Genomic DNA, 8,237 nt, shown 5'->3' with positions numbered 1-8,237 from the left:
GGGTGACTGGCAGGTTTCAGGCAATAGCCAGTGGTGTGTCAGTAATATGCCTGTCCCTGACGCAAAAGGTCAAAGGGAAAGAAGAGAGGGACAGGTTGTTTCTTTTTTTTTTTTTTTAAGATTTTTAAAAATTTATTTATTCAGGAGAGACAGAGGCAGGGACACAGGCAGAGGGAGAAGCAGGCTCCATGTAGGGAGCCCAACGTGGGACTCGATCCCAGGTCCCCAGGATCATACTCCGGGCCGAAGGCGGCACTAAACCGCTGAGCCACCCAGGCTGCTCAGAGAGGGACAGTTTTTAAGTACATGTTTTCACTTCCCATTCATGGCTTAAATTATCCCTAAGCAGCTTTGTGGCTCTTCCTCACTTAAGACATTTGAGTCATCCTAGAGTTGAAAAAAGCAAGTGAAGCTTTCTCCCCTGGGCCCCCTAACTCTGAACTACTGTGTGTTCACTTCCATTAGGCCTATGAGTCTATGGGTGGAGCAGCTAGACTCAGAAGTTCTCTTTCTTTGACCCAATGGAGCTGAAATCCAGTGACTTTACTTCACTACCACCAGCCCCTGAAAGCAAGCCTGACCAGAAAGGCTGAGTGAATAAAAAGGGAAGACCATTTATTTTTTTATTTTTTAAAGACTTTATTTATTCATTCATGAGAGACACAGAGAGAGGCAGAGACACAGGCAGAGGGAGAAGCAGGCTCCCTGTGGGGACCCGATGTGGGACATGGGGGTCACGCCCTGAACCTAAGGCAGACGCTCAACCATTGAGTCACCCAAGGGCCCCAGGGAAGAACATTTAATCCACATTGTCCTACTGACAACTTTCAAGGTGGAGTTTCCCCCAAGAAAAACTGTGATGTTTGTAAGAAGCATTTTCAGGTACAAAATGCTTTACCATGGACATAATTTTCACAGCCACCCTGTAAGGCAAGAGACATTCTCACTGTACAGGTGCTGTTTAGAAAGGTTCAGTGATTTGTCCAAGGTCATGTGATACTGAGTGGCGCAGACAGAACTCAAATCCGGGGCTTCTCACTTCAAATCTTGTGTGTTCTTCTCAAAGCCTGAGAACATGCCTCTGGCTGGAAGGGCCAGAGTCCCAGCCCCTTCAGAACAGACACTGATACAAAATATTGAGGAGAGTATATGTGAGCAGAATTTACAAAAGAAACAGCCTAGGCCTTCTCTAGCCACATCAAGGAATCCCCTGTCATTTCCACCACTATTTCCACCACCACAAAATGATCACTACGCTAAGCAGTCTGCATTTAATCAACTCTGGCTCCTAGTGCTTTCTCTTTTTTTTCTTCTTCTTCAGATTAACACTTAAACATTTGTTTTAATTTTATCTAGTTCTTTTAAAGTGATGCTGAGTGTGCAGAGTACAAGTAGTCCTGAGAAGCCATGATAGGAAACTGTTAAAGTTTTGGGCCTCTAAAGTATTTCTTAGAATTTCCTTTGAGATTTCACTCTTTTTTTTTTTTTTTTTTTAAATGCTGTCAACTCCTGGGCTAGGAAAGTAAGAACAGGGAATGAGAATGCTAAAAACCCATCCTATCCCAGGCAAGATGCCTACTCAAGGCCTGGTAAAAGTCCTGGGATCTCTAGCTGAGATAAGTAATTTATCTACACCATGGCAAGGAGAATTCACCCTGCAGAGAAACCTCTACAAGATGAGGCAGACAACAGATTCTTACTTGATCAAAAACTTTTGCTGCTCTCAACCCCTCCTCCCGCCCTCATTCAAAATCTGGACTTCTGTTTAGGTCCAAGACAGTGAGACAAAGCAGCTCCAAGAGAGGACGTGTGCAAGGGGAACCCTTCCCTGTTCAACCCTGGAATGCATTCCTTCAGAAACAGCCTGAGCCTGCATATATCCAACTTATCCCACTTGCGCACCCCAACTGTGAAGGCAGAAGGGAAAACTGCAGGAACACAGTGTTCATCCATCATAGACCCGGGCCCCCACTTGAGCTAGGGGAAGGACACCTCATGAAAACAGTCTACCTATAGTCAGGATCTGTCCCAGAGCAAACCTTACTTTTTGGTCCATCGATCTTGGCTCTCACTGCTCTCCCTGCTCCCCACCCCCACTGCCTCCGCATGTGGGCTCAGAAGTCATCATCTAAAGAATTCCACTGCTCACCTCCTGCATAGCAGCACAGCCCCATGAGGCCGCACACCAGATGGAGGGGATAAAAGTACGAGGTCATGGCTTCTAGCAAAAGGCTTTTTCTTAAACTAACCCTGACTCCTGGAAAAGAGGCAGAGCAGGAGAGTGTCGGGTGAGCTGCTGACGACAGCAGCTGCATGGGTCTTGTGTAAAAAGGAAGGAAAAAGCCTTCATTAAAAATTTCCCTGCTCCTGTCTCCAGACCTATTTCTGATCCCATATCTACTTCTTGAAGGTGTCTGAGGAGAATGCAGAGGCTGCCAAGCCAAAGGGTTAAATCCTTCCCATTTGTTGGGACTTATTCAGCGGGCTGCCACACACATGCTGAGGTGGAGGCCGAGCCCTGAACACGTGCCCTGTTTCTCTAGGCAGTTAGCTATGATGTAAAGGGAAAGGGTGTGGAAGGTGGACTAGAACTCTGGGGAAACTAAGAAGGCTGTCAGTAGGCCTCCAAAATGTTTGTGTGTAATAGACAAGGGGAAACAGGAAAATCATCATTCCTAGGATCGTTATGCTTGTTGGGTGACAAGGTACACAAGCAACAATCACAAAGGAAAAACAGTTTGAAGAATGGGCTGAGAAACAGAAGTCTCTGAATACAGCAATCGGGTGGAGGCGATTAATCAGTCTTTCCACAGGGGTGACTTCTGAGATGGAGTTTTAAAAAGACAAGGTATGGACTGGTGGAGGGGAGTTAGAGAAGGCGTGCTAAAGCGAAGGAACTGGTATGCGCTGAAACGTAAGAGCAAGAATGTGCAAGCAATATATAAGGAATTTCAAGCCAGTACATATTATATACACTGGGGACGACAGAGAAATGAGAACGTTGAGATAAGGGCTGAAATAATGTGAACTAGCTGCATGAGCCTCGACTGTCACATGGTGCAGAGCCCCTGCAGGGCCGCACAACATCTTGATCTATGTCCATCAATGCAGGGGCACTGATGGAAAAGCACAGGGACGAAAAGAGAGCTTCACTGCAAACCCTAACAATTGCTAAGTGTTAACTACAACTCACTAGCATTTAAGGTTCTAGGCTAAATAAGAGATATGAAATTTTCTTTTTTTTTTTTTTAAAGATTTATTTATTCAGAGAGAGCGAAAGAGAGGCAGAGACACAGGCAGAAAGGGAAGCAGGCTCGATGCAGGGAGCCCAACATGGGACTCAATCCGGGTCTCCAGGATCACACCCCGGGGCTGCAGGCGGCGCTAAACCGCTGCGCCATTGGGGCTGCCAGAGATATGAAATTTTCTGTCCAGAACTGTGATGCATTAGGGAGGCTTACAGGCCCAGAAATGGCACAAATCAAACCAAACTCTTAAGAAATTACAATGTAAAAAAAAAAATCTAAAATTAAAAATATGTGGTTTTTTCCCTTACTTCCCACCTTAGAATCTGACAGGCCTTGATGTCCCGTATGATATATGGAACTTTTGCAGTGAGTAGGTTCATCATGTGTGAGGCCACAGTGAATGGGAGGAGAGCAATGAAAAAGCTTTAGGGATGACAAACCAGTTCACTGATAAGGGAGAAGACAGTTCTTGTGCACTACAAGCTGCTAGATAGAGTGGCTGCCAGGAACAAGAGATAAATGCCGATATCCTACTTCAGTTAGGTCTCTGGCTTCTTGCATTCATCAAGGTAAAAACCGAGCTATTTACCAGGCTCCTGTCATATTTCCTTACTGAGCTTTCTTAATTTTTGAGGACAAAAATCACAAGAACAACTTGTTCTTCCACGGTACTTTCCTTGTGCTTCTTTCAGAAAGAGTAAGTTGACCCTCAAACAACACAGGTTGGAAATACATAGGTCTACTTCTATGCAGATTTGTTTTATAGACACAGTGCAGGACTGTAAGTATATATTTTATTCTTCCTGATAATTTGCTTAATAACATTTCCTTAATTATAAGTATATAATTAAGTATATAATATATACTTAATATATATTATGTAATAGTATATAATAAAGTATAGAATATATAATATATATGACATACAATATATGTGTCCAGTCAACAATAAATTTTTGGCAAGTCAAAAATCACAAGTGGATTTTCAACTGTGTTGTTCAAGGGTCAACTGTATTAGAATACACACCCCTCCCCAGCACACACACATACATATATACCATTGAATAAGCCAAAAGGTGAACAGTATCCTAATTGCTTGTTTTAATGAACTGGCACAATTTGGTGCTGGGAGGCAGCCACTCACACAGTGACAGTATTTGTTGGTATCATCTTAGTTTTTTCCTCCTTCCCTAGGCAGTTTATAAAAGGTGATTTCTGAAACCCTTCACAATAGGAAAGCTCAAGGGTTTACATTCAACTGTGAATGTAACTGTGATACCATTTTGAATTCATGAAGAAGCATGTTTCAGGTTGCACTATAATTTCCCTATGTAACATAAGCCCATGGAATCTGACATAAGCTGATTGCTCATACTGGTTATTTTATTTACATTTTTGAATGGAAGAGATTTTGATACTCATAAAATATCTAACTGACTTATTAGTTTTCAACTGTTCTCCCAGAGCAGATAGTATAAAATAGACATCAAGACAGAAGTCTCAACTTGTATGACTGGTTAAGCGACCAAAGAAAATTTATTGCTCAAAAGCAATTAAAAAAAAATTCAGTATGGCACTTGAGGCCAAACAACAGATATGGTTACTCTCAATGCCATCTGAAAGATAAAAGTTAAAAAAAAAAGTTAAGTAACTGTGTTCCTTATCTTTGTCCAAGTCCTATGGGAGAAGGTGGTAGCCAGGAGCTCAGGGGGCCTGGAATTGACTTAACTCTTTCTCTAGAGACCTAATATTGGCAGACATGGTCTAGTCTAAACGAGAACACAGGTGAATGGATGAAAGTGGGCTTCTTACAACCCAGAATGTGCCTCCTTACTAGCATGTAACAAATTAGACTTCTGAATTGGAAGATGCTATCATGCATCTAATTCACTGTTTGGAGATATGTATTCTGTTAACTGACCCAAAGAATAATAATTTCTACTTATTCCAGCAGATGTAGCAAGCTCAGATGGATTGCTAGAGAACCAATGGTCACCAGTAAATTCCAAAGCCTGATCTGCAGTCTTCTGCCTCCAAGTCATTGTTCAAACTGTCTCACTTCCTTTCTTCTGCTACTACACTGGGTTAAATCAGTATACTCTTTGACCCCCTACTACAACCTCGGGCCTACTCTTCTACTCCATATACTTTCATCATTTCACTATATTTTATTGATTACATGCCTAATTAGTATAACCTCCCCAAGGATAGGTCCTATTCCTATTCTGAAATATGTATTCCAAGGTCATATACCCAGTGATCCAATTAGCACATATACTTGCTTGAGACAATAAAGAATGGAATTTTTTTTTTTGGAAATATTTTTTAGTTACTTAGAAAATCTTGGTGGTTCCCCTATAAAAAGGTAGAATCGTCCAGGATGCAGAAGTGATCAGCAAAATTCAGCTTGGAAGAGAAGGAAAAGGAACCTTATTTCAGTGCCTACCCCAATATCCTTTTATTATTATTATTTTAAATATTTTATTTATTTACTCATGAGATACAGAGAGAGAGAGAGAGAGAGAGAGAGAGAGAGAGAGAGACAGGCAGAGGGAGAAGCAAGCTCCACGCAGGGGGCCTGACATGGGACTCGATCCCGGGTCTCCAGGATCATGCCCTGGGCTGAAGGCGGCGGTAAACCGCTGAGCCACCCGGGCTGCCCTCCTTTTATTATTTTTAAAAAATTAACTGATTTTCAGAATCAGTGACTACAGGATACAGCTTTGACATTAACAGTAGGCTCTGGGAAATTCTGAATAGCTCTTTCTCATCTCTCCCTCATGACCACAGACCCAAGTAATTTCAGTTCTAACTCTTGCTATCCCATTCTGCTTCACAATGACATCACGTTATTTCATTTTCTAAACCAAAATGCCCCATACCCCTTGTCAATCTGTCCTTATTAGGGAATGAGAGGATACAAAAGATGATGAAAATGAAGAAGTGACAGCTACTATGTGAATCTGAGGTGAGACATTTCTTACTTAAATTCTAAATTGTGGAACGCTTCATTTTTTGATAGTCTTAAACTATTCAGATAAATATAATGAATACCACTGTTTATAAAAACATGAATGGGGCCTTTGGGTGGCTCAGTAGGTTAGGTGTCTCCCTTTGACTCAGGTCATGATCTCAGGGTCCTGGGATGGAGCCCCAAATTGAGCTCCCTGCTCAGCAGGGAGTCTGCTTCTCCCTTTTGCTCCCACCCTCTCACATGCATACATACATAAATAATCTCCAAAAAAAAAAAAAAAAACCATGAACTTTGTCAGTTAGGTGTTAAGATAAAAGTCCTACACGTCTCATGTTTGAAAGATAATAGGGCTCCTCTTTCTATCTTCCTTGTGTGACTGAAAGGGCTCCTAACTAAACAGAGTCTTCTAAAAAGGAAAGTCTTCTCTGAGTTGAAGATGACTTTTTAGGTCACTACACCTCATGTGAGGCACGTGAAAGTAATTCCTCAGTCGCTTCCAATCAAATGAACAAACATGCAAGGGTGAGCTAATCTATTGCTGTGGTAGTAGCTTCTGTCATATAACTAATACATCCCTTGCCTGTCTCAAACTCCCCGCTGCCAGACTACAAGGTACCTATGGACACACACTGTATTTTATACTTCGTAAATGTGCCCAACACATATCTGTCCATTGAATAAATGAAGGAAGGAACAAGTCCATCAACAGTAACATATTAATATAATGAATTTGAATGTCAAAAATGTGGAGTATATTACAGAATAATCATTATCATATTTTGGCATGCTATAGAACAAGAGTTCACATAGTTTGAAATGCAGAGGCTCTTTAAAAACTACACTTTGAAAACAAACTAAGATAAGCCCTACTGGAGTCCTTCCAGTCAATAAGTCAATACTGAAAGAAGAATCTCTTCAGGGTCTCCAGGCCTCTGAACTGCATGTTCTTAGTGCAGCTGTTGTTGCTGTTGTTGTTTACGACAGTCTGAACAATAACTAAAATACACTAAGAGCAAATTAATAAAAAAAGTATACACAGCTAGGGCTTAGTTGAATTAGAATCCCTAGGCTCCCAATAAGGGCCAAATCCAAAGGGATCAGAGTCAAATAAATAAAAAATCCAGCTGAATTTTATCAGAGGGCAAAGTTTCAACTCCGAGTACCCCAGCAACCAAGGATGAATTATGCGTAAGATTAGTAAAGTGCCTTCATCTACAACCCAGCCAGAGAACATTCTTCTATCTCACTGTGACTGCAGGAAACACAGCAATGTATTTGCCTGCCAAGAATAGTTGTAGCTATACTCTAGATGGGAGTCTAACAAACACTAAGGGATTAAAATTTAATTGTAAAGCTGCTGCTAACCTGGGAGTCAAAGCTTGAACTCTGGCTTCACAAAGAAAGTGGGACTCTGGCATCTTGAATAGATGAAAACAAGAGCTGGCACGTTCCTAACAGAGGGTGTGAGAATATGCTCCCTTCTGAATTCTTCCCCAAACTGCTTTTCTCTGTATATCCTACTGGTAATTTGTAAGTGCTCAATAAGAATAGAGCCCTCTGGGACACCTGGGTGGCTCAGCGGTTGACCGTCTGCCTTTGACTCGGGGTGTGAATCGTGGGGTCCCAGGATCGAGTCCTGCAACAGGCTTCCTGCATGGAGTACGCTTGTCCCTCTGCCTGTGTCTCTGCCCCTCTCTCTCTCTCTTTCTCTCTCAATCTCTGTGTCTCTCATGAATAAATAAAAATCTTAAAAAAAAAAAAAAAGAATAGAGCCCTCTCCGACACTTTGAAGAATACATAAACGTTTCATTTTCAGAATGCTTGAAATTATAGGATGAGGTGAGAGGGTGAATATGTGGTCTGAATTCTCTTGAATATCAGTTCTCTTAATTTTGTTGAGCAGCATCTGAAGCCCAAATAATTTCTTTTCTTGAAGATGGCTGTTAGAGATGGACATAAGGCAATCTTAATGTCATTATAGAACTAAGATAATTTTATTTTTTCCTCAAATTCAG

Source organism: Nyctereutes procyonoides, unplaced genomic scaffold (genome assembly GCF_905146905.1).
Source record: "Nyctereutes procyonoides isolate TBG_1078 unplaced genomic scaffold, NYPRO_anot_genome, whole genome shotgun sequence".
NCBI classification, from domain to species: Eukaryota; Metazoa; Chordata; class Mammalia; order Carnivora; family Canidae; genus Nyctereutes; species Nyctereutes procyonoides.
This window is presented reverse-complemented; position numbering follows the sequence as displayed.